Genomic DNA, 27,768 nt, shown 5'->3' on the forward strand with positions numbered 1-27,768 from the left:
CTCCAGTGATGATGTGTCTATAGGCTCTGGTGAGATGTGAAAAGCCTCTGGCTCCTGTGGGTTGAGAGAGATCAACTCCCATTGTATATTTAGATTTTCACCAAATTGCAATTATTCTTCAGATAAGTATTTTATAAGTATTTTATCGTGAGTTTGATCAAATATGATGGTATTCAGCGTTACATTTTTTTCTTGAAAAACTCCTTTGATTACATATTTTGAAGACTAACAAGGTGATTTTCAATAGCAAGCTCCTCTAGTTTTATTAAGGCTGTGCTTGCTAAAACTTTTAAACTTTCTCTTTTGACTGAAGTTGATTTATCACATATGAAGATGCCAATAACATCTTCTGTTGTAGTGCCATATTATTTATTAATCAAACCTTGGAAAACACTAAAACAGTAAAGGTTTATTATTTTTCAGCTGACTATTTTAGTTTTCATACAAAAACTTTTCTCCAAGAACATCACCCAAAAATGAAAATATTGGTAGTACTATGACATTAATTAAAATTACAATAGGTTGTAATGACAAAAGAAATTCCACTTTAAAAAAAAAGAAACAAGAAGGGATGGAGGTACAGAGAAAACAATTGTAAAAAAGCAAATAGAAAAGTTGCTCACAACATAAGAAAATGTAAAACTGCTAGCCAAGATGCATAGAATTAGAATTATTTTTCATCTAGTAAGATTTCAAAAGGACATAAATAATGGTATTCATAACTTTCTTTGATGAAAGAAGTAACTCAATTCAAGAGGAAATATAACTTTTCCTAAACATAAACAACTGCCTTAGTGTAGCTCCCATAAATATAGATTTTGTTTTGCTTCTTTTTGTTGTTGTTGCTGTTACTATTGGTTTTAATTTTTATGTTTTAAGACTATGAGCTGAAACTCTCTAGAATAGTCTCCTATATATATGTTCCTTCATTCACCAATAAGTGTTAAATAGGCAAGAGTTTTTTAAAGCTAAATAGAGAATATTATAAATAAATGTTATAGTGAATTTTTATTTATGTCACATTATATTTTAAACTTGATCATCCCTTTAGCTTCTACATTCTTTTCTGGGTTATCAGTTTGCTGGGTCCTTTCATTATCAAAATTATATATCATACATTGAGAAAATGTTAATGTTGAATTTTATCAATGTCAGGAAATATAAATTGTGCAATACATAAAATGCAGCCATGCATTGCTTTAAATTAGCTATCTTCCTTTGAATCTGTTTGTCCTCTAGAGAAGGGTGAGTAGGTTCCTTAGGTACCTATTAAGTGAGAAATTCTATAATGACTATATTCAATATAAGAGAAAATTAAGTATAGTAGCAAATACATATTTCCAGAACTGCCTTGAAAACTGAGCTGATAGTTGAGTATGGATAGTAAATAACCTTATGGCCACAGTGAAAGTCTTGAGTTCTAAGAAACTTAATGGGAACAATAAGCTCATCTCACAAAAGATAATAATGGCAATGCAACTGAGAAAAGATGAAAGCTGGTATTTATTAACTGCTGACTATGAGCCAGGGACCATGTGATACTCTGGGTCTATAAAGATGAGCTATGTAGTGAGCTTCTATCACAATAAAGGAGCTAACTGGCAAAAACAACCTGGAGCAGTTTTGCTAAACATTCTAGAAATGATAAGGACAGAATGCAAAGTGATAACTTGGAAGGGAAGCCACTGTTAGGCTGAGAAGGGTCAAAGAATAGAAGACAAATTTCTGCAATATTTAAGAAGTTGCCATAGGACAGGGAACTAGATATATATATAGATAGATAGATAGATAGATAGATATATCTATCTATCTATATATATATTTAACATCAGTCTTATCAAGCTGCAGGAAACTACTCTCATCATAATGACTTTGAATTTATCTTTAACATGTATTACTTCCTATTCATAGAAATAGAATATATACTTAGACATATGTAGTCTTTTATAAGCTCTTCAACATAATTAAATTTTTCATACAGGACACGTACAGGTTTTATATTTATTTCACTCTTGAGTAAAATATTTGACTGTACTTGAAATAATTATTAAAATTCTTGGGCATGTATTTTTATTTTACTTTATTCATGTATTTTATATTGATCTTTTTTGTTTGTTTGACTTTATTGGTGTTGGATCTTGAACTCAGTGTCTAGGCACTGTTCCTGAGCTTTTGTGCTCAAGGCTATGGCTCTGTTACTTTGAATTCCAGCTTAAATTCCAGTTTTCTGGTTTTTAATTGGGAGTCTCATGGCCTTTCCTGCCTGGGATGGCTTCGAACTGCAATCCTCAGATCTCAGCCTCCTGAAGAGCTAGAATTACAGGCAAGAACCCAGAACCTAGCTATATTGAGCTTTTTTTTTTTTTTTTTTTTTTTTGTCAGTCATGGGGCCTGAACTCTGGGCCTGGACACCCACTGTCCCTCAGCTCCTCAGCTCAAGGCTAGTGCTCTACCACTTGAGCCACAGTACCACTTCTGGCTTTTTCTGCTTATGTAGTGATGAGGAATTGAACCCAGAGCCTCATGCATGCAAGACAAGCACTCTACCAGTGAGTCACCTTCCCAGCCCCTATATTGATCTTTTAGAACTTTAAAAATTAATAGTAGTTTTAGCCAGGTGCTGGTGGCTCACGCCTGTAATCCTAGCTACTCAGGAGGCTGAGATCTGAGGGTCGCGGTTCAAAGCCAGACAGGCAGGAGAGACAGTGAGACTCCTATCTCCAATAAACCACCAGAAAACCGGAAGTGGCGCTGTAGCTCAAGTGGTAGAGCGCTTGCCTTGAGCTGAAGAGCTGAAGGACAGCGCCCAGGCCCAGAGTTCAAGCCCCACGGCCGACCAAAAAAAAAAAAAAAATTAGTACTGAAGAGCTGAAGGACAGCGCCCAGGCCCAGAGTTCAAGCCCCACGGCCGACCAAAAAAAAAAAAAAATTAGTAGTAGTTTTAATAGCAGTAATTTAGTAGTTTTAGTAGTAGTTTCTAGTAGTTTTTCAGTGCAACATATATGAAAAAAATCATATCACTTTTTATTTTGTTTTTGCCATACCTTTAAAAATCACTGTAAATATTTTTTACTTTTACTGATTTCCATAGATTCTGTTTAAAAGTATTGATATATAAACGAATAATCAATGTACTTGCCTTATTTAAAGGAAAATGCTGCAATTCTTTTGTCATTAACTTTTGCCATTGCAGATTTTTGTTAAATTTTGAATGGATGTCAGATTTCAGTCATGTTTGTTTTCTTTACATTTTTTCAAAATTTAAACCAAACACACCTACAGATGTATAGATAGACAATATTCAGAATATAATAATAAAGCCAGCACCTATATAAATACCACACAGGTTAAAGAAACAAAACAAATGGCAGTATTTTTTAAGCCTCTGGATCTTATTATCTAATTATATTATCTTCACTAACCAAAAACTATAAAATATATAGAGAAAAAAGGAAAAATAACCCCTGCTAGTTGGGTTTGGCAACAGTTTCTCAAACAGCCAACAAAAGTATGGCCTGTAAAGGCAAAAATAAAAAAATGTGATTAAGAATTTGTTTGAAAAGTACTAGTGAAAGAATGAAAAGACAATTTGGAAAAGTATTTGTTGATCATTTATCTGAAAAAGGACTTGTTTTTAGAGTATATAAAGAATCTTCATATCTTAATAACAAAGAAAATTACAAACATTTGTTCCCCCCCCCAAAAAAACCAAAATAGGTGGCCATTAAACACCTGGAAAAATTAGGAAAACTAGACATTAGGAAAATACAAACTAAACCACAGTAAGTTACTACCAATTATTTTTAAAGTACTTTACATTCAGCTGCTGTACAGGATACAAAGACATAGAACTAGAAACAATTGAGTAGTTTTTTTTAAATCAAGTTTAAAAATGTAAACTTCAGTATTTTTCCAGTTCCTTTTACTCAAGTGAGGAGAATTATCCAGCAATAAAGAATGAAGTCCTGCCATTTACAAAGACAAAAGGGCAGAAATGGAAATCATCGTATTAAATGAAATAAAGAAGTATTTTTTATTATATGCAGAATCTAGACTTAAAATTTAAAAAAAAATGACGCCAGTGTAAAATTAGGGGAAGAGGGTAATAACTATTTTAGAATGGGAACCACAAGTAGGTTAAGGGTCAAAGAAGAGAATATGAAGTGAGAATGATCCACGTACTTCATAGAAATATATGAAAATAGAGTAATAAAACTTATTAAATATTTTAAAAGGTGGAAAAGGACAAGATACAGTAATGGAGAGAGGAAATTGGTTAAAGTACATAATACACATGTATGGAAATGTCACAATAAAACCATTTTATACAATTAATATACATTAATTCAAAAAGAGAAAAAATAAGTATCTGTGATTGTAATTTTCTTTGGGATTTCTAAATCTGCAAACAATCCAAATGTCTAAACTAGTTATTTGTTAAATTCTGATACAGAAAGGAATATCTAACATAGCAAACCTTGGCTATATCTCAAGAGCTTTACAGTATGGGAAGAAAAAGTCAGATTTAAAGACTACATCATTATAAGTAAATATAAAACACAAATAAATATAAAGCAAATCAGGGATTACCAACTGAGTAGAAAAATATTATCTCCAGAAGCATGTTTATATTTGGAGAAATGGAGAAGGCATTGGGTTCTTGATTATGATAGTCACATAATTTGTAGGTGGCAAAACTTGTAGAACATTCCAGAAGAAACTTACAGTGCGTTTTGTTGTATGTACTTTAGACATTAATGAAATAATGGGAAGGAGTCAGTATCTTTCCATTTTAATATAACAAAGGAATATGCATAATATTCAATTCTATTTTACTTGTTTACCTGTTTATTTCTTTATATAGTGTTTTTCCTTGGATTTTTTATTTTTATTGTAAAGGTGATATACAGTTACATAAGTCAGGTAATGTCATCACAATGTCATCACCCTCCCTCCCTCATTATCTCCCAGTTTTTCCTCTCCTGAGCCCTATAACACCCATACTGTCTAGTTCATTTCTAACACAGTGCCTAGTGAGTTTCGCTGCTGAATTAGTTCACCCTTTGTCCTACTGTTTCTGTGTTCCCTATCCTCTCCCCAAATCTGGTAAGCTTACATATAAGACAAAAGTTGCAGAAATCAAAAACGGTGACCAAAGTGTGGGGCCGGGGGTGGGGGGAGGGAGGGAAGAAGAGCCACTTCTTGGAGTTCATTTCAGTAAGCATCATTTTATATGACCCTATGCACACTATCAATTTCCATTTATATTTTCACACATGCTATGCTATCCTGTGTTTCGTCTTTCTGTACTTCTGCATTATTTAAAATTACTGTTATTCTTCATTTCATCATTCATTTTGGATTGAGTTTTGACTACTGTCTCCTTAACATATATGGGTGCTGAAATCTTGCTCAACTTTTCAGTCTCCTATAGGCTTTTCTCTTAGGTTCTTGAAACATGCATACTAACCAATCTGAGAAGTTAGCTGATGACTTGAAGTGAATTTGAAAACCTAAGGTTAAACTTTCCTCTTTTCTATGTCTAGGATTTAGTTCTTAAGGCCTGATCCATTTTTGTCAGCCTTCAGATTCTGTTTATGTTACTTTCTACATAGTCTCTGTGTCGCTTTGTCTCTGTCTCTGTCTCTGTCTCTCTCTATGTGTCTCTCTCCCTCTCTCCTTCCACTAATGAACAACTTGTCCACTAGTTCCACATCTTCATCCAGACCTTTTGTTTTTACAGATTCTTTTAAGAAAGCCTCTTGCTACCTTTTGGCATAGACTAGACTCAAACTCTGGATCTTTTTGTCTCTATCTCCCTTCCAGCTGGGATTATAGACATGCTCTACTACAGTGTGCTCTTTCTTTATGCTTGACTTGGTAAATACCTTTCAAAATTTCTGAGGTGAACTGAAGTTTACCTCATGTGCTTCTACCTCTAAAGAACCATGTGTCCTGAGACGTGTCTTTGTTATTCAGCAGTGCTTCAGATCTTGGTTCTATACATATTGGTTACTTATGTAATTTTATATAATTTTTAATGGAAAAGTCAAGCTACTGTTTCATGCTTAGAGTTAGAAATCTATAGGACTTTTCTCTTCCTTGAATCTAAAGACTCATATCTTTCATTTATTCCACAAAATACTTTATGTTTAGTAGCTTGAATATTTTCTTCATTCTTTCTATTCACTTTCTAAATTCTTCTAAATATAAATTTTTAAGTTAATCATTTCTACTGTTATTAGGCTTTACTTCTGATCTCTAAATTTGTCTCATACTTGTTTTTATCTTTTTATACTTTTGTCCGTCTCATCCCTTTCTTTTCTTCATAGAAAATTTCTCCCTTAAAGTAAGCCAGGAATATGTTACTCCTTTTCTTTAAGTTTTCTTAAGTTCAATTATTGTATTTCTATTCCTCAAAAAAGATCCTTCATCCAAAAGCATGTTTTTAAAAGCAATTTATGGTCTTCTTACATGATGATTTATATTACTTCTTTAATACATTTTTATGGTCTTCCGTTTTTATAGTTTAGACTCTTGGAATTTAAACTGTTTGCTTTGCTAACTCTTCTTGGGCTGAATCATTATCTCAGATAGACTGGAATTTTTGTGTGTTAGCTCCTCTTCAGTAATAATTTTTATTGTTGTTGTTTCATTTATGAAAATCCCATTCCTTCAGAGTTACAGCAAATGTCCTTAATGTATGGCTTATTTCTCCAAATTTAATACTCCAAGATTTCCCCACACTAGGGAAACTCATGAGTAAAAATAATACCTTAAATTAATAGAGTCAGATTTCTGGAAGATTTGACCTGGTTTAACTCTCTCTACTGCAAAATCAACAACAATAACAAACACAAAAGACCAAAAGTAAAATTTTAGTAGAGCTACAGTGTTTATCCTAATTACTAGATTTCCTTCCTATTTCTTATTAGGTATCTTCTTTGTTCATTATATGTCTTTTTAATTCATTAAAATTCAACTATGTAAGTTAAATTCTAAAAAAATGTATCAAGGCTAGAGATGGGCAAAATGCATTGGTACTAAGAAGTTAGATGTCAAAGTTAATTGCTATTTAATTATCATTTTGCTATAATTTCATGTCTCAATTAATGACAGTAGAACTCAGAGGTCAAAGATTTTATTAGTTTACATGACTAATTAGAAACAAGACTCAGAACTAGGTCTCTAGAAATCCATGTTCATGTTCTTTCAACACTACTATTATTTGCATAATGCACTCAGCACAGACTTCTTTATCTTTTGGGATGACAGTGTAATAAGTGTCTGCAGTTTATTTTCATTATCTTTCATCTTTAATTCAAACTAAAAGCCTAACTTTTACATTTCATAAGAAAATAAGTACAAAGTTGTATGTGTTATAAAACATAAAAAGCAAGTATAAGCTATTCAATTATAAACTATTTTATATTCACTTTTTGATGGACAAATATCAATAAATGATATTTGATAGAATGATGATAAGTACCCCTTATAGTATTCATTTAAACAAGGAACTTTCTCTTGTATGCTTAAGGAACACAGGTTTATACTTTGTAGAATGTAGGTTTAAGCTTGGTATTAATCTCTCTAATGAGTCATTTAATCTCACTCAAATAGTTAAATGAACAATATTCTGAAGCACTGTTTTAGGGACTTAAGTCAATAAACAAAAGACAAGTACCCCATTTTAATGGAATTTAATTTCTTCCATTAAAATACAAAAAATGAATAAATATATCAGTAACGTTTACACTATATTAGATACAATACAACAAATCAAAGAGTAAATTCAGGTGAATGGATGTGTGTATGTGTGTGTGTGTGTGTGTGTGTGTATGTGTGTGTGTGAGTGAGTGTGTGTGTGTGTGTGTGTGTGTGTGCATGTCTGTGTGTGTTTGTGTCTGTTACTGGGCTTGAACTTAGGGCACTCTCCTGAGTTTTTTCCCTCAAAGCTAGTGCTCTACCAATTAGGCCACAGTTCCACTTCCAGCTTTTATTTTTCTGGTTAATTGGAAATAGTCTCACAGACTTTCCTGCCAAAACTGGGTTTGAACTGCAATCCTCAGATCTCAACCTCCTGAGTAGGTAGGAGTACAGACATGAGCCACTGGTATCCAGCATGAATGGATATTTTGTGGAGATAAGGTGGGCAGGAAGAAGTTCTGGGCAGGTTTTTATGGTACTCATGACTAGTTTTGCCTATCGTGATACTGAAATGCGTCTAACTTCTTCATGTATGTGATCATAATCCTCTATGTTAAGTTCCTGTGTCTAAGACTTCCTTTTTGTTCCCACAATGCTTCACTCACCATTGACCTCATGGGAAGAGATCAATTAGCAATTGATGATTTACTAGATGCTTATTCTATTTAATGGATAGCCTCATTTAAAACTATCTTAGATAAAAATTATCTGTGAAAATGGCCCATTAAATGCTTACTTTAAAAGGTTAGCTTTTTTGTTTAGATAAAGCATTTGAGGAGTATAGTTTAGCCCTTGGAAGAAGAGCAAAAATTAAATAGGTGACATATTTCTATTAAGCCAAAATCAAATATTAGGTAAGATTCCTAATCCTCTACTTGGAGATCAGTAATGAGTGGAAATAGAGCACCAGAAGTAAGAGCAGAAAGCAGTGAGTATCTTAAGAGTCCAAAAGAACACATGGAGACCAAAGAATGATGGCAACCTTTGCTTCCTGGAAGCCCCTGGCTAGTCATGAATCTGTGAAATGTGTGTGTGTGTGTGTGTGTGTGTGTGTGTGTGTTCATGTATGTGTGTGTAGAGGAGTGTTAGACCCGCTGTAGAAGGGAGTACATGTTCTTCTTAACTGTGGGATTGTCGCACTTAAAACTACTGAACTACATGTAATCCAAATAGAGGCAGGATCCCAAACTAGGTCTCTGACATAGTTTGATGTTACTATTATTTGCATAATAGGGTCACTGTAGATTTCATTTCCTTCAGTATTAGCAAAACTTAGATAGGACTTCAGGCTGCAACTGGAGTTCCATCTGGCAGTGAGTAGGATAAACTCTATGCATTATTGCTTAGTTGAGATAATAAATGCAATCTAATTGCATTAGCAAAAATGGAAATCAGAAAGGCCAAAGCATTCTGCATTTTATAACTTTAGTTTTACAATAATAAAAGCTAACATTTTATTGAGTACTTGCTATATTTAAAGATTTCTCCTAAAAGCTTTATGTGCATTAATTCAGTTAATCCTCCAAACATTCCAACAAATGAAAATTCATTGTTTCAGTATAAGGATCAGTTTTTCTAAGGCTAAGGAGATAAAAGAAACTCATCCCTTGCTCATACAGAAAGTGATGGAACCAAAGGTAAATATACTCTGGATACATAAGCTAAAAAACACCTTCAAAGCTTGCTGTGCCTAATGTTGCCTGTGGACCAGTATTACAAGTTTGCTTCACTTTAGAGCCTTGCTAACAAAAATCTTTTTTCAAGCTTTTAAAAAATTACCATTATCTTTAGTAGTTATATGATGTGAATTTGTGAACATCTTGATCAATGACACCTACTATTCTTTCCCATCTATCCCAACTCCACCCATTCCCTAAGTTACTAATTTTCTTCTTACATATCTACATTGGGTATTGTGACTATGTTTTCCAACTTTTCTTCACTCCATTGGTCTGCACCTTCCCCATAGCCTCACTCTCTCAAGACAAAAAATGTTTTAGCTTCCTGGTATTCACATCACCGAACTGTTAATTATTCAAAGGAATTTCACAATTGGAATCTACCCCTGAATATACCATACTTTAGTCAGTTTGAATGTATTTGTGTGTGTATAGCTCTCTATATGCTTTTCACACATATTTATATTTTAGATATTTTATGTGTACACAGGAGAGAAAACATGCAGTGTTTTGTCTCTTTGAGTCTTATTTTCTTCACAATATAAGTTGTTCAAGGTCTATCCACTTCTCTGCTAATGACATAATATTATTCTTCCTGATAAATAAATGAAATTGCATATATATGAAATTCTACTCATCTGTTGTAGTGTATGGACTGTTTCCATAACTATGGTGAGTAATGTAACACTAAACATGGGTGATTCTGACTAGTAATCCTTAAACTAAATTCCCAAGAGTGATATTGCTGCATCATGGGGTAGTTTTATTTTTAGTTTTTATGAAAAAATCTCCAAACTACATCATACATATTATTTCATTGTATTCAATAGGAAATGACCACTATTAACTAATATTCACTAAATGCCTTGTGAACACAAGGCCCCACATCAGAGATGTAAACCAGTGTTAATACCTTCAAAATGAAAAACTTCAGATTTATTGCCATTGTCACTCAGGTTTACTAAGAAAAAGGACATCAAATGTATGGAGAAGCCACGGGGTTCTTAGCATTCCAAAAAGTGCTTGGGATATATGTTTCTTTCACCGTTTTATACACATGCACAGTATCATTGTCAGTACCTGTGTCTTCTAACACAAATAAGCAGATATAAATGTAAAATGGGAGGCTAGAAATCTTATATACTATCTCCATGCCCATAATTTTCCATTTCCTTTCTAAGACATTTCCCTTGATAAGAAGCTTTATGGAAAGGCTTTACTGTATATATGAGTAGGCCAAATGTATAAACTCATCTTAAATTTATTACTACCTTCCAGATTTAAATGGGTTGAGAAATGGGTCAGTCATAAATATTGTTATGTATTTTACCAGTACTTTGTTTTATAACTTGTGCTACAGGAACTAGTGATATACCTAACTCAGTAAAACTGTTGATTGGTCTAACATGAAAACCCTCCCACTGGTAAATTAGTTCCCAGAATAGGTGTACTCTGGAACTTTGAATTTATTCAGGTGTTATCCATTTATTTAATGTCAGTAAGCACAACGAAATGCATTTGTGAAAGTTATGGTTTAATTGAAAAGCATACAGCATAACTTAGCTAGACCCTCCTGCCTCATACTAAATGTAGCGTATGTGGAACTAAGTTTTTTTTAAAAAAAATCTAATTATGAAAAAAAAAGATGGCAAAGTTCAGCCAATACCTCCAAGCCAATATTTGGTCTTTTTACTAGGCAATGGCTATATACTTGAGAAATTATAAAACCTGGCATTGTACAGTATTGACACAGACAAGTTAAGTACAACACATGCACAACACATACATACATACAAGTATTCCAAAAGAAGTGTCTCAAAAAAGAACTGCTTTACTGGTTTACAAATTCGAGGACTTAGAGTCTAGTTCATGTGGTTTGGGTCGCTCACTCAGAATTTTTTCACCCTCAGCTTAGAATAGATAAATACAAATTTTCACATGGTAAAAGTCAGCCTCTATAACCATGGGAAATGTACTTGAACACTAATTGGAAATGTGAACTCTGAATTTGAGAGTCAACTATGGTATCGCCTAGTTGGTAGATAGAATGTGCAAAACATCCTATTAAGCTATGCCATTCACTGATGGCATCCATTCATAACTGAATGGATGCTGGTTTCCCATAGATAGGTAAGTTAAGGATAATTTGGCTGAATGTGGGAACTTAGCATAAGGAGTTTTCCTAGCTTGCAATATCTTTTTTCTCTAGTTAAGGAGAAACAGCAGCATAGACTAATATGCTAAAAGTCACAAGTGGGAAGTTTCATCCTGAACTTGTTTCCTGGTAGGATTACTTATCTTTATATTTTTCCAGATGTGAGCTTCAAGAGGTTCAAGTGAATCAATCCTTTTAGAAACAAGTACTCTTTAAACCAGGAGTGCCTTCAGGGCTCCTAGAGGCTGAGCAAACACTATGCCTGTTTAACTTCGGTAGTCCCTGGGCATTCACTTTGTCATCATGACTAGGCTTTTCCTTCCTTCACGAACTTTCTTCTCTGTCAAATATGGTAAAGGGTGTGTCAGGAATATTTGGAAATGGCAGTTGTGGAAATCCAGACTTGCAACTAGCAATTCTTGCCCTGGATTATCAGAAGTATTCACCAACTTTTTTTCTATTTAAGTAAAACCTCCCTAAACATAGCAACAGCTAGTCCAGACAATATTCTTCCCCATGTATTTATCAAATGTTTTCCTTCATATTAAAACCAAACTCAGCCTTAAATTGTCTCCCAAAGCTTTACATACAAATAGAAATACAGATTTTATCACATATCCTTTCAGACAATTTTGCTACTATTGGTGAGAAAACTCATTCTTAAACTCACTATAAATATACTGAATAAGCTTCATAATCTACCTTGTCTTTCTGAATCAGTGCATAGTTTTTTCATTCTTTTTGTAAATATGCAATATTTTATTCCTATGGATATTTTATCTTTTATTATCTCAACAGAATTTTATGTTGTATTTAATCACTTTTCTCAATAAAGGCAATACAGTTTATTTAAAACTATATTGACACAACTCTTAGAAATATAACATTTTCATTCAAGAAACAAATTTGGCAAGAGGTATTATGAAAATTCTGAGAGGAAATCATAATTAAGCTTCTAGAAGCATTGTTAATAAGGGATGATACTCTTCCCCACCCCCCCCAAAAAAATAAAATCTTACAAGCAAATTTACTCAGATGTGACAGGCAATGTTAACAGACTAGCTCATATAAAGTGAATATGAAATTATAATCATTATAATGATCAAATTACAGTAATTAGAACATAGAGCAGAGAATTTATCTATGCCAGTTCCACATACTAAAATAGTTCAAGCAATAGTTATCTTACCATTCACCAGCCTTCCTTTCCCCAAATAATGACAAGTCTTTAGCATTCTATTTTCAACTTCATGGCACAGAGCTTGTTAAATGTTATTTTTATTTTTAAATGATAATAGCAGAGATAGGATTGTGACAATGTGTATAATGGATACATTTACTTATTTTGGCACATTAAGATATTAATTATCTCTACCCTATTCTACCAATAGAGTTAATCTGATTACTCATCAAGATTAGAATAAATATTTCAAGTATACATTTTCCAATTTCTTTTTCCAAAGATTCTCAAAGACATAAAGTATGTATTTCTTGTCATATATATATGCATGCATATATACATGTAATATTATGTTTAGCTCTGAAGTACAGGAGTTGCAAGAATTTTTTTCCTTCTAAAAGGATTTTTGTTGAAGTCTTCTTATTATCACATTTAATTTTCATGTTCATTTTGTTCCTGACTTGTGATTTTGAGACAATAGTGAAAAATACCTTTCCTGAAGAGGAACCCAGAAGTAAAAAGTCTGATTTATAGGCTGGCCTTAACTTTTTCATGGCCCCAAGAAAGCCATTGGCCTGTATTTTCTTTCTTTCTTTTTCTTCTTTTTCTTATTTATTTATTTATATATATATTTATTTATTTATTGTGAAAATACCATACAGAGGGGTTACACTTACATGGGCAAGATAACGATTACATTTCTTATCAAGCATTGTAGCCTCCTCCTTTGTCATATGGTATGTCTCATAGGTGTGTACTGTTTTCAACAAAGATTGCTTGTCTTTTGAAAGTTTGATTTTTTTTGTATTTTTCTGGGTATGCTGTAACTACTGCTCATCTCCCAAAGTGTGAGAAAACATGGGCTATTTTATATATTTAGTTGATTGAGCATGAATGCTTTGAGAATTTCCCAACTCCTCATATATTGATAAGGAAAATTAGTAAACCTTACCGTATCTACAAATTTTAACACACCCACAAGCACACTCAACAGTGACTAACAATATATTTATGAATCCTGAAAAGACTATTGTGTCTAATCTCTACAGAAAAGGTTTAGTATTTGGCTGTTACATGCATGGAAATGCTGACCAGGAACTCTGAGGTAGTCATACTTAATGGGAAGTGACCCATTTTGCACACCTTCTTCGAATGGAACAAGCACCTTATTTTAAACAATGAATACACTTGTAGAATTGATGCGCTACCTTGAAGGTTAGTTGTTAATGAAATGGTTAGTGCTAAAATGATATCAAAATGTTAGCTATTATATTGAGCAGTACTGTGCAGTAATGGTAATCAAATCCTTTGTATTTTCTCCACAATAAGAAGAAATTGAAAGATTAAACACAAAAACTATGGGGTTGTAAACTACTTCTTTTTGTGTCTGAGCTTGCTCATGTCAATAGTGAGTATAATGTTAACTTCCTCAGGAAGATTTGTGTAGGGATTAAATAAAATAATTGCCAGGTACAAAACTGACACACAGTAAGTAATGATAATATTTTTTCCTTTCTTTTCCTTTCTATCAGTAGTATCCAAGTGTTTCTTTACTGTATTGTTTATATGTATATATCATAATAAGTCAACTTTATTCCTCTAGCCTTATTTAGACCTAGCATTCTTAAGTTATTCCAAAAAATTGTGGGAATACTATATAACACAAAAGTGTGTGAGAAAGCACATTCCACCACACTTATCATCTGGACACAATATTTTTATTACTCTTTATTGTTATTTTCAATATTATGAAAGAAAAACTTCCTTTGTCTTCATCAATCACATTTTCTCCTCTCAATATAGATGTTGGTTAATTAGTTTTCAAACAATGTAATCTTTCTTCATTTTTTCCACAGTAATTTTCCATTGAGAATTGTAGAACTCCTGTCATTTAAAGCAATGAACATGATAATATTTGTAGATATATATCCATATGTAGCTATATATCAGATATATATTGATATATAGAACTACATAACTATCGATATATAGATACACATATAGTTATCTATATATACATCTATAGAGCTATACATATCATATAGGTAGACAGATAGATACATAGATGTATATATCTAAGAGCTATAGACTTGACAGCCAACAGATAAATATCAGGTTAAAAAGTATGTAGAGCCAGAATTTAACTAGTTTCAACAGGAAAATGAAGTTATAACTAGAGGAACAATAGTTTAAGTGTCTTTGTGAATGGTGATGTATATGACTCTTTCCAATATATGCAAGGGATTAATGGCTAAGGAAAAGCAATGAAAACACAAGAATATTTAGCAGTTGTAAACCTCCTAAATGTACTAGGATTAAGTAGCCAATGAAAATTATTGAGCAGGGAAGGCAAATGACCAGAATGTTGCTTCCAGTACATAGTTTTGAATTTAAGTAATTCAGACATTATATATTGTGAATTGTATGAGGATTAACTTAAAATTAATGTTCAAATGCTGAAATTATAGTTTAACAAAAAAACTAAATTGATATATCCTTTTTAAAGGATATATCCAGCCATCATAACTTTTATCCCCAAACCAGGCAGGGACTCATCAAAGAAAGAGAATTATAGACCCATTTCTTTGATGAACATTGATGCAAAACTCCTCAACAAAATTTTGGCCAATCGACTTCAACAATTCATCCAAAAAAATCATACACCACGATCAAACAGGATTCATTTCAGGGATGCAAAGCTGGTTCAATATATACAAATCAATTGAAATAATTAATCACATCAACAGGAGCAAGGATAAGAACCACAAGGTTATCTCAATAGATGCAGAAAAAGCATTTGACAAGATCCAACACCCCTTTATGATGAAGGTTCTGGAAAAATTAGGAATCCATGGAACATTCCTCAATACAATAAAGGCTGTATATGACAAACCTACAGCCAGCATTATACTTAATGGTGAAAAACTAAAGCCATTTCCTCTTAACTCAGGAACAAGACAAGGATGTCCACTCTCTCCACTTCTCTTCAATCTAGTATTAGAATGCCTAGCTACAGCAAGCAGTAAGACAAGATGCAAACATAAAGGGGATCCAGATGGGAAAAGAAGAAGTAAAACTCTCCCTCTTTGCAGATGTCATGATCTTGTATATAAAGAATCCCATAGATTCCACTCCCAAATTACTCAAACTGATTCAAAACTTTGGCAAAGTAGCAAGGTGTAAAATTAACCCTCAAAAATCAATGGCTTTGGGCTGGGATGTAGCTCAGTGGCAAAGCGCTTGCCTAGCAAGTGCAACGTCTTGGGTTCGATCCCCAGTACCAAAAAAGAAAAGACAAAAATGCCAACAATGAGAAAAGTGTGGCTGAAATTAGGAAAGCAACTCCATTCATAATAGCCCCACAAAAAAATAAAATACCTAAGAAGTGAAGGACCTCTATGATGAAAACTTTAAAACTTGATAAAGGAAATCAAAACAGAACTTAGAAAGTGGCAAAAACTCTCATGGTCCTGGATTGGAAAGATCAACATCGTGAAAATGGAAATACTTCCCAAGGCTATCTACAAATTTAATGCGATACCTATCAATATTCCAACCTCATTCTTCAAGGAAATAGAAGAGGCAATCCAAAAGTTCATATGGAACAATAAGACCCTGAATAGCAAAAATGATTCTCAACAGAAAGAACACTGCTGGAGGAATATCAATACCAAATTTCAAACTCTACTATAAAGCCATAGTAATGAAAACAGTTTGGTACTGGCACAAGAACAGACCTGAAGACCAATGGAATAGAATTGAAAACACAGAAATGAACCTACAGACCTAAAGCCATCTAATCTTCGATAAGGGAGCTAAACAAATAGAATGGAAGAAAGACAGCCCCTTCAGTAAATGGTGCTGGCAAAATTGGTTAACTACTTGTAGAAAACTAAAGCTAGATCCTTATATATCACCCTGCACCAGAATCAACTCCAAATGGATCAAAGACCTCAGTGTCAAAGCAGACACTCTGAAAACATTACAGGATAGAATAGGAGAAACCCAAGGTCTCCTTGGCACAGGCCAAAATTTTCTGAATAGAGACCCAGAAACACAACAAATTAAAGAAAGGTTGGACAAATGGGATTGCATGAAATTGCAGAGCTTCTCTATGGCAAAGGACATAGCTAGCAAGATCAGTAGAAAGATTACGGATTGGGAGAAGATCTTCACTAGCCATACAACGGACAAGGGTCTCATATCTAAAATATACTTGGAACTCAAAAAAATTAAATCCCCCAACAACAAATCCTCAAAGAAACAACTGCCCAATAAATAAATGGGCTAAAGACTTAAAGAGAAACTTCTCTGAAGAGGAAAGAAGGATGTCCAATAGACACATGAAGAAATATTCAACCTCCCTAGCCATAAAAGAAATGCAAATCAAAACAACATTGAGATACCACCTCACTCCAGTTAGAATGGCTATAATCAAGAACTCTAATAACAACAGATGCTGGAGGGGATGTGGACAGAAGGGAACCCTACTGCATTGTTGGTGGGAGTGTAAACTTGTTCACCCACTTTGGAAAGCAGTATGGAGGTTCCTCAAAAGACTCCACATAGAGTTCCCCTATGACCAAGCAATCCCACTTTTGGGCATTTACCCAAATGTTTACAAACAAGACCACACTAAAACTACCAGCACGACTATGTTTACTGCAGCATTATTTACTATAGCTAAGATATAGAACCAACCCAGATGCCCCTCAGTAGATGAATGGATCAAGAAAATGTGGTATATATGCACAATGGAATTCTATGCCTCCATCAGAAAGAATGACACTGCCCCATTTGTTAGGAAATGGAAAGACTTAGAAAAATTATATTAAGTGAAGTAAGCCAGGCCCAAAGAAACATAGGTCCCATGGTTTCCCTTATTTGCAATATCTAGTATATGTCTGAGTCAAGCAGAAAAGGTCAGATAAGGTGATGTTAGGGAAATTAACCCTAAGGTATGTATTCAAATGTTTTATTTCTTTCATGCAATTGTTTCTAACACATTTATAAGATTGCTGTTTTGTATGTCCCTCCCCCACAGTATAACCCCTGTTTTCACTATATTTGATGTTGGTATAATTTGTGGAGGGGAAGAGGAAAAACAAATTGTTTAAATAGGGATACAGGTGGACCCATTGCAACAATGAGATGTATAAGTCATTATGTCGAAAACGAACTTTACAACTTTGGTGAGGGGGGGGGGCGGGGAGTATTGGGTGGGGGGTGAGGGGAGGATGGGAAGGGATGGGAAGAGGAAACAAAGGAGGAGGCTACAATGCTTAATAAGAAATGTACTCATTATCTTGCCCATGTAATTGTAACCCCTGTGTATAGTATTTTCACAATAAAAAATAATAATAAAGGATATATCCATTTGGGGAGGTGGAGAGGAAAGGGATGGTAGGGGAAAAACAAAGGAGGGAATAACAATGCTTGATAGGAAATGGACTCATTGCTTTGCTCATGTAACTGTAACCCTTCTGTACAATATCTTTACAATAAAATATACATTAAAAATGAAAAAAATGAAGTTTCTCATTTATTTGATGGCAAGATATGTGACAAAGTATCAGGTTTTTTGTGGGGTTTTTGTTGGTCCTTTTTCTTAGAGTAGGCTCTCATCTCCCTCCTTTTCCCTTCCTTCCATTCTATTTTCTTCCATCTCTTTTCTATTTTCTTCCATCTCTTTTCTTGCATCTCTTTTCTTTTTCCCTTCTTAGAAAGATTTTTTTTAAATTAAAAGTGCCACTTGAAATTCTGTTCTGGAGAATCAGAAAAGTCTCAAGGAAACCCACTGCCCTTGGCTGGTAGTTGATGGATGCCTCTGGGTAGGGTGGTGTGCTGCTAAGCCCACCAAAGTTAGTAATATCCAGAAACACTCCCATCTTAATTGAGGAGATATTAGTTTTGTGTCAGCACTGGAGTGCAGACATTAACTGATGTCTGGAGATAGAAATTATACAGAAGTAAATGACCAAGCTTATTTTGGCAAGCTGAGCAAAAAAACACAGACTAAATGTCCAGACAATCTGCTACAGTTATGAAAAGTCCTACACATTTACACAGTTACCACAAAGGAAACAGGAACCTGATATGTAGGAAGCAACAAAGGAAAGGGAAATATGTACATGCCTCTGAGCAGACACCACTTTATGTGTATTCACAGAGCCTATTTATCTCTGGCCAAAAAACTCCAGAGAAAGCAAGCTCTTCGCTGAGGATACATTCTAATTATATTGCACTCCTATCCTATTGGGATAAGCCAGAAACTATCTGTGTGATTTGTAGGCAAAGTTCCTCTTTCAACAATTATTGTGTTAAAAATAAGAACTCTAATGGGCTGGGAAGGTGGCTCAGTGGTAGAGTGCTTGCCTTGCATGCACGAGGCCCTAGGTTTAGTTCTTCAGCACCACATAAACAGAAAAAGCCGGAAGTGGAGCTATGGCTCAAGTGGTAGAGTGCTAGCCTTGAGCTAAAGAGCTGAGGGACAGCACCCAGGACCAGAGTTCAGTCCCCATGACCAACAAAAAAATTAATAATAATTTTAAAAAAGAAATCTAACTTTATCAATGAAACGACACACAGAGAATATTTGCAGACACCGGGGATTTTTCTAATCATCTACAATCTTGTCCTTTATAACTTATAGGAAGGAAATTCTTCTTAAAGTCATGTCTATCATCACTTCATGCTTTCTTATTTATACTGATTGTTTTTGGCTTTCTGTTCACCTCTGCACTGAGATTTTAAAAGGAAAAAACAATGTCATGGTAACAACCAAAAATAGTATTCTTGTGACTCTCTAGTCACAATATTTGGTTCTTTTTGAAGTGTCTTCTCCCAAGTGTTTCTGGAATTCTCCACAGAATGAGTATATGGTAGCATATGGAGGTGGCATTTTTTACTCTTTCATTGATCCTTGATTGAAAGGCTATATTTCAGTTCTTTGGACTTTGTCCCAGTATGTATTTGGGTTCCATCCCATCTTGAGGACCTATGGACTATGTATTGCTGGTGAAGTTATTCAGCCATTCTGAGGATACCACACAGCTTCCAACCTCTGTATCTGATCTGTACTGAAAATTCCTGTGCTGCTGGATCAAGCCTGCTGATCCCATCGCCAATCTGAAACCACTGACCTCTCCACCTTCACCAAGTTCCAGAACAGAACGTGTCATGATGTATATGCTTTTTGTTCTCTTCACATTTCCTCACCAAAAAAACACTTTGTTGAAAGAGCTTTTTCAGGTTGCTCTTCACAGTGTGGCAAACTGTTCAGGCACAGATGCCATGTTGCTTTAGAATCTCTCAGACAATTTTATTATTGTGCAATATTCCTCTTGGATCAAAGTTGTCTGCCTCTAACTTCTCTCACAGAATGATTTATTTACCAGAAGTGTTTTGTTCCTTCACACAACTAAGATTCCTGGCACACATATCTTCCAGCTCCTCGACTTACAATGAGATACTAAAAAACACAGATAGGTGCATAAAGACCAAAAGCCTGTGGCATGCAGCTCACATTCTGCTGAGCAGCTATGTGGCCAGCCTGCATCATTTGTTCTGATTTACAGATAGACTCTGGCCTTCCATATCTTGAAGCCTTGACACAGTGCTAAGCTCAAGACCATATCTGTTATTCTTTTTTTCTACTTTTAAAAAGTTATCCATAATTTTTAAAATTATCTTTGTGTAGTTGTACATAGGGGGTTCAATTCGACATCAAAGTCACTCCATTCATAATTTTCTATCATCTCTCCTAAACGCACCCATCCCCTCAATTTTCCCAGATTCACTGTCACATAGATACATTGAATATGAAAATTGCAATTGCCAACCCTTCCTTTCTCCCTACTTGGTATTATATTATTAGAGAACTTTACTACTACCGTCATTTCTATAGTCCAGGAGTGGAATTTTAGGTTATATTCCCCTACACCAACATATAATAATTCCACAATTGTTTATATTTTGCAAAAATCAATGTCTTTTTAGTTTGATTGTTGTTGCTTCTGTGATGACCCTGAAATGCAAAGAGGCCCCTGACCAATGACTTCACCTTATGAAAGCCAACATACCAAAATAGGAAGGGGTCCAGTTTCTATTTCCTTCTTCAACTTAGTCTGTGGAGCTACACTCACTAACAAATGTGGAATGTCAGAATGTTATCTTTCATTGTTTGATTAGAAATGATATCTTACTGTGTGTAGCCCGGAAACTTTCATTTTCAGCATCTTGCTTTTTGCAAGTCTATGCTTCACTTCCCCAAAGGTTTTCAATTTATTGTTAAAGTTCACCGATTCAGCACTTGCTCCTCACAAAAGTCTTGGAACCCACATACAAAGATTAAAGTCAGACAATCCAGCCAAGGAATAGAAGTATCTCCCCCCTTCACACTCGCCACACCCCATCAGCCAACAATAAATCCCCTCCCGACATAAAAGTCTCTCTCTCCTACTCACCCCAGAATAAATCCCCTCTTGGCAGGAAGCCAGGCTGAACAGATGTGTCTGCCACCACTTCCTGGGGTGGGGTCAGGCTGCATCAGCTTTGATCAACCAAAAGGAGGAATTTCCAGTGTCAAGAGCCCTCTGCACTGAATGCCCTAGGGCCTACTCCAAGAGGTAAAGGGACCAGGGATTTAAAAGCTACCAAGAGCATCCCAGTTGAGCAGAGTAGCACAAAAGACTCCTGAACCTAGAGGGATAGCATCTTATTCATTCTCTTTCATTCTCTTCATTTCTTGGAAAGTTGTGTAATGCAGATAAACCTACCTTTTATGCTAGAAGCTCAATATCACCTTAGTGATAGTAGGCTTATCATTCCCTTGTGGTCATTCTTATGAGTAAACAAGACACACTTAAAGCATAGGAAACCCTTTGCAAGTCAAATGTAAACACAGATTAATATGTTGATGTCTATCAGAATTATTTGACCAGATCTGAATCATGGGTGCTCCACAAATTATTATGTTAGCTTACCTAAGGAATTGCCACATCCTAATTTCCATGAGGGCCCTAGAGTCAGGCATATCTGACTTTCTTGTTTGGACAGTCGTTGTGCCAATTGAGAACTTTAAGAAGTGACAACATCCCCCACTGAAATTGAAGGAAACTTCCATGGTGAAACAAAGTAAAATATGTTGCCTAGTCAGTTGAGTTTTGTTCTTCTCCGACTCAGAAAATCTATCCAGTGAACTTTGCAATTTACTCCTAAGAGGAATTTTGTTTGGGAAATGTTGTTGAGCAGAATAGGCTGAGTATTATAATAAGAAATAGCAAATTTCAGCGGTCAACACTCCTTGCTGTACATTTTACAATCCTGTTCAGGTTGGCAGGGATGGGGCTAAAGAGAAAGGACTAACTCTACTCCAAGAAGAATCTTGGTTCATTCCCTCTAGGGAATTGGTTGGTTCTTTCTGCTTTGGCTTTTGAATCCTCTATTGTATTTTTCTGCCCCTATTTAGCATATGAGAAGGAAGATTAGGAACTGGGAGCATTGTCTGAGCACTGTAGGTGAACATCATCTTCAGTCATATCTTTATGGCCTTAGGTTACTGCTAGGGAGGGTGAAAATGTAGTAAACACAGTGCCCAGAATGGGAGGAGAAGAAAATAAAATGGGTGGCTTAGTAATTTCTGAAAAAAGTATGCTTGGTTCAAATTTTGGATATTAATTTATGAATGAAGACTTTTTCACTTACAAGGAAAGGGTCTACTAATTCTAGATTAGAAAGCAAAATGGGCGGCCATTTTTAATTTGAACCACATAGTTTTCTCCATTGATATTTTCAAACTATCCAAAGAATGAAAGATCCCTTACTACAGGTTGGATGGTGAGAGGTTAGCTAGGGGCCGTACATGAAAGTCTTGGTCCTCAGGGTTGTGTGGCATAGTGGGATAATTGGGAGATAAGTTGTTGTGGGAAGTCCTTAGGTCATTGGGTGTGTGCCTTGAAGGAACGTGGGACCCCAATCTCTTTTACTTTCTTTATTTTCTTGCTCATGAAGTTTCAGGTTTTGCTCCTTTATGTTCTCCACCTTGATGTCCTGCTTCACTACTGGCCCAAGAAAGCACTGGAATTCCAAACCCATAAGCAAAATAAGCCTTCCACCTTGTAAATTAATTATCTTAGGCATTTTATTATAGTAATGGGAAGCTAACTAAATAGAAGAAAACCTGACCTGAGCAGTCTCAACACACACACACACACACACACACACACACACACACACAATCTTATGACTTTGCTGAAGTACCTATGATTAACTTCACACATTTAATTTTCACAAATGATTGAGGAGCTTGATGACCACTAGGGCTTTTTTATATATTTTTATATATTTTTCTATAAAATGAAGTCTGATTCTGTTGTTTATAGATATTGTATTTGTTTTGAAACACAAAAGGTTCTAGTAATTACAGAATATGAGGATGGGGGCATATAGGAATTTATATTATGTTTTGAAAAGTATTATTATAATGAATGATCATAAGTTTATAGAATGTGTAAGGAAGTTCATACTAACAAATGTGCTCTCTGGATTTTGATATTAATCCTTCAGGGCAGGCACAAAAGCAAAGTATTATGGGCCCTTCTTTGCCATTTGTCCTGTCCTGTCCTTTCCTTTTCTTCTCTAAAACTCAGGCTAACAAGTTAGTCAAAGATTCAGGCTGTGAGAAGCAAAGAGTGTATGTTAAGAAATGGCCATCATAGTTGGGGATTGTGTACATGTGCAAATTTATTGAGTAGATAATATTACTTAAATAATATTAACAACATTCCTACATTTAAATATTTAAATAATAATATATTAAGGAGGAAAATTTTACATTACTAGAGAAGACAATTATAAATGTAGAAAGGAAAAAGATAGAAAGAACCCTAACATATTGGGCTGAACTTGGAGGTAATAGCATGAACTCATGATTTATGTATAAAGATATGTATATTGATACATATATCCATATATATCAGTTTGTGATAAATGTGTTCATAAAGAAATACAATATGAAGAAGTATGTTAATTAATGCCAATAAATAAATATGTGTATATGCATATATATGTTTATACTTACTTGCTCTGCATAATGGGAATGCCTAGAAATATGAAATCCTAGTTGCAAAAAAGACAGTTAACACCTAGACCTTAACTTCCAAATACTATCCTATACCAAGTTGAGCCACAGACCCTTTAAGAATTTCTAGTGTCCAGAACTCAGACAGGATAAAAAAAATCCCAGACTAAATCTGGAAATGATTTGTGCTAAGATTCTGTAAATGGCCACATACTAAAAGGACATAGAAACAAAATTATGGACATGGAGTGAGCTAGAAGAGGTTTAAATACAGAATTGCTTTAGAATCTAAATATATATTAATATTAATGAATTAGTTTCCAGAAATCTAATAGGTGAGTAAAGAAATCACTGGGGGAAGAAAAGAGGACTCTTCCTTAGAGGGGAATGCCTATTTGCAGTGATAACTGTAAAGAGTATGATGAAAACAAAGAATCAGCACTTGGCAAACATCACAGTAAGATGGTTCAGAGCTGAGACTTTAGATTATCAAGGCCGGTGGCAGGAGTTTTGGTGCAAAGCAGAACATTGGCATAATCCCACAAGACCATTTTTAGATTATACCAATAGATAATCACAAAGAGAAATAGTGAATATTTGAGCTGGAGAGACTTGCCTTATGCCAATCTAACCAGGTGACTATACTTAACCTCCCTAGCAATGACATTGGTTGCTGTGGTATACCTCTTGTTTTGATGCACTGAGAACACAGCATCACTTGCAGAATTTCCTGTTCCCTCTCCCCAAACAAAACAAAACAAAACAAAACAAACAAAAAAACACACATGATCTGGGTCTGATCATGAGTGAATAGAATAGAGCCAGGTTTAGGGTCAAGCACATAAACAACCAGAAGTGCTTAAGGAACTGGTTCAAAGTGAAGCACTCTGAAGACTCATAAGTAAGTGTTCATGAGTTTCTAGATAGGAACTTGGGTTAGCAACGGAAATGGCTATCATTGAATCATAGAAATCTGAATGAGCTCACAGGTAGATGATAGTACCATAAACAGTGTTGATTTCCTGATGTGGAGTGTTGTGTCCTAGTTATTTTGAAAAATACCTCTTAGAATGCTTCAGTTAGAAGCATCATCTTACAGCTTGCTCATGAAAGCTTCAATAAAAATGCTAATATCAACGGATGTGTATGTGAGTGATGGTAAACAAAAAAGCAGGTTAACATGTGAGGAACCTTGGTGAGGGGACCACAGAACTTTTTTGTAGTATTATGGTAAATTTTTATAAGTATGGGTTAATTTAGAAAGAAATAATTAACAAAAAGAGATGGTCTGGATTTCAATTGGATTCCCTTATTTTACATTTTTAATAAGTTTTTTTAATGTATTTTTAGTGGCTCCAATAAAAAATGTGAGTTATATTTAACTCTTTAGTAGCTGAACTAGTTTTTAAAGGCTACTCCATTTCAAGGCTGGAGTTGTGGAATCCAAGATTTCATTCAGTTATTGCACTTATCTTTTATTAAATACATAAGTTTTGGATACTGATAGTATCCAGCATTTATTGGACATGCTTTACCTGCATTATTTGGTTTTAGCTTTATGATAGTCATTTAGTTTAAGCACCATCTTTATCTCCTTTGCTAATTGAAAAATTAGGATTGCTAGGGTCCAGTTTGGATGCATGTAACAGAAAAAAGAAAAATCATTGTAACCCACACAATTTAAAATGTTCTTTTCTAAAGTATACCTGAAGATACGCAGTTTAGGATACGTGATTGAGTGTATTCCATCCTGCTTTACAATCTTCTACAATGGCTGCTAGAGCTCCAGCTTCTCATATGTACTCCCAGAAATCACTAAAGAAATAAAGTAGGAAGTGGGGCATACTTCTCTTTTCTTGAGTTAGTCTACCCACAAAGTCTCAAACATCACAAAGCTCATTATGGCCAAAATTGTTGCATAGTCATACTTAGCTGCTAGAAGTTTGGGGAATGTCATAGTTGTCCTGGTAAAACTGCTCTGAATTCTGTTAGTAAAGAATTTCCCTTCATCTTGGAAGGCATCTAGTGCTTTTAAATAAGAGTACTTAAGGTAGGTCAGCCAGCTAACTAACTGAGAAGCTTTGGTTAAGCCGAGAGCTTAAGTGTTCAACACGACGATTAGCTGCTCTGACCTGCAGAAGTTTCCACTCATGGTGACATGCTTTCTACGTAGTCAACAGCTATCAGTCAGCTGGCATTGGTATTCACCTCCAGCTATGGCTTTAAGTCATCAAAGTCTTGATCAAAGTTCACAATACATAATTGGAAAGGAAAATATATACATATATATAACACACAGTGTCTCATAACTGAGAGGATCATATACCTGAATGCACATACATGTTCTCAAGCAATCGCTAGGCGAGACATTCCATACTAACAAGCAGGTCATGCAGCTGCTATTATAACCCTGGTTATTCCTATATATCATGACATATGAGAGACTTATAAACATCATAGGTGCTTTTAGAGTAATTTTCCAGCGTCTGACAGCTGAACGGCAGCCTAAAAGTAGGTGGAAATAGATTTTTCCTTCTTCCGTTTTGTCCTGCGTGTATCTGAAATCTTCCCCTGACTCACTTTCTGTAGACTTTTAAAGTTGGGGAAGTTAAGAAATTCTCAGGGGCTCTAGTAGAACCCAGATATCTTCATGGAGGCTGCTAGCTATTGGTTATTTAAAGCTAGCCATCAAGCTTTGCCCTATGGTATTGCCTGGAGCCTGAGTACCATGTCTGAAGCTGCAATCTGCCTGCCACATAGATTCAAGGAGACAGGCAAGAACTGAGAAGTTATAAACAATGACAAAGATCCTTTTTGCCACTCAAGCTGAGAAAAAATAATTAGCACAGTCTTTATTCACTCTGCCTAATTTCACTTTCATAATGAAATCTTTTTAAGCCAAGGGAAGGAAAAATTTATTCTTCACAAATAGTCCAAAGTGGAATTGCTTTTGGCTACTGTCAAAATCTAAAAGAATCAGCCAAAATAATTTTCAATTGAATCTTTTTCAAAAAAGAAGCAACAACAACAACAAATTTCCCCTGGGTGTGAGGTTGTGAAGGTCAAGGTCTAACCTGATAAAAAACAAAAATGTCTCAGGAGAGCAGAGTTCGAGGTTAAATAAATGTTTCTGACAACAGGGACTTAAACCTGAGGCATTAAAAATAGACTTTGCTGCCTGTGTGAAAAATTAAAGATAATGAGTGCCTTTAATCTTTTCTCTGAGTTCTGAGTGAGAAATACTGCTTGTTGAATACATTCTGGAAACAGATAAAAACAGATTTATGGCTTAACACATGTATGAAACTATCTAAATAACAAGGAAAGAAAATGCTCCATGTGAAATAAATTATATCTTAGTTATTTTGGTAATATTAGGCTCTTTAAATTTGTTGAATGTATTGATTTTTATCCAATTGATGCATGGCTGTTGGCAAAACAATAATTTGTAATTCAACTAACCTCAAATAATGATTTTTATTAACAGACTATTTCTAGTTTTTCTCTCTCTATATAAACATATATATGTAAATACAATATCTTCCAATTAGTATCATACTGTATATACTATTGTGTAATATTTTTACATACTTAGAAAGCCAAAGTAAGTATTCTTTCCTGGATCATTAAATACTGTTCTAAAGCAACATTTATAAATTGTAACAGAGGCATTTTTCACATATATTTATAATATATATTACATTATATATATCTTCTTTCACATTTCTTTCATCTTCATTTTAACACATATTATTTTCAAATATTTGCTATTATCCCCAAGTCTGCAATTGGCACAATTCTGAAATTACAATTTAAAATTTATATATATTTGAATTTTTTGAATTTATATGCTCTTATGTAGCTCTATCATCTGGATTATGTATCATGTGTGGAAGTACTAGTGGAGAAAGCCTCTTCAGAACAATCGAGAAGCAAAGCTGAGCAGTCTGGGATAGGAGAAAGGGAA

This window comes from Dipodomys merriami, unplaced genomic scaffold, assembly GCF_024711535.1.
Source record: "Dipodomys merriami isolate MVZ:Mamm:240054 unplaced genomic scaffold, mDipMer1.0.p SCAF_22, whole genome shotgun sequence".
In the NCBI taxonomy this organism is placed as follows: Eukaryota; Metazoa; Chordata; class Mammalia; order Rodentia; family Heteromyidae; genus Dipodomys; species Dipodomys merriami.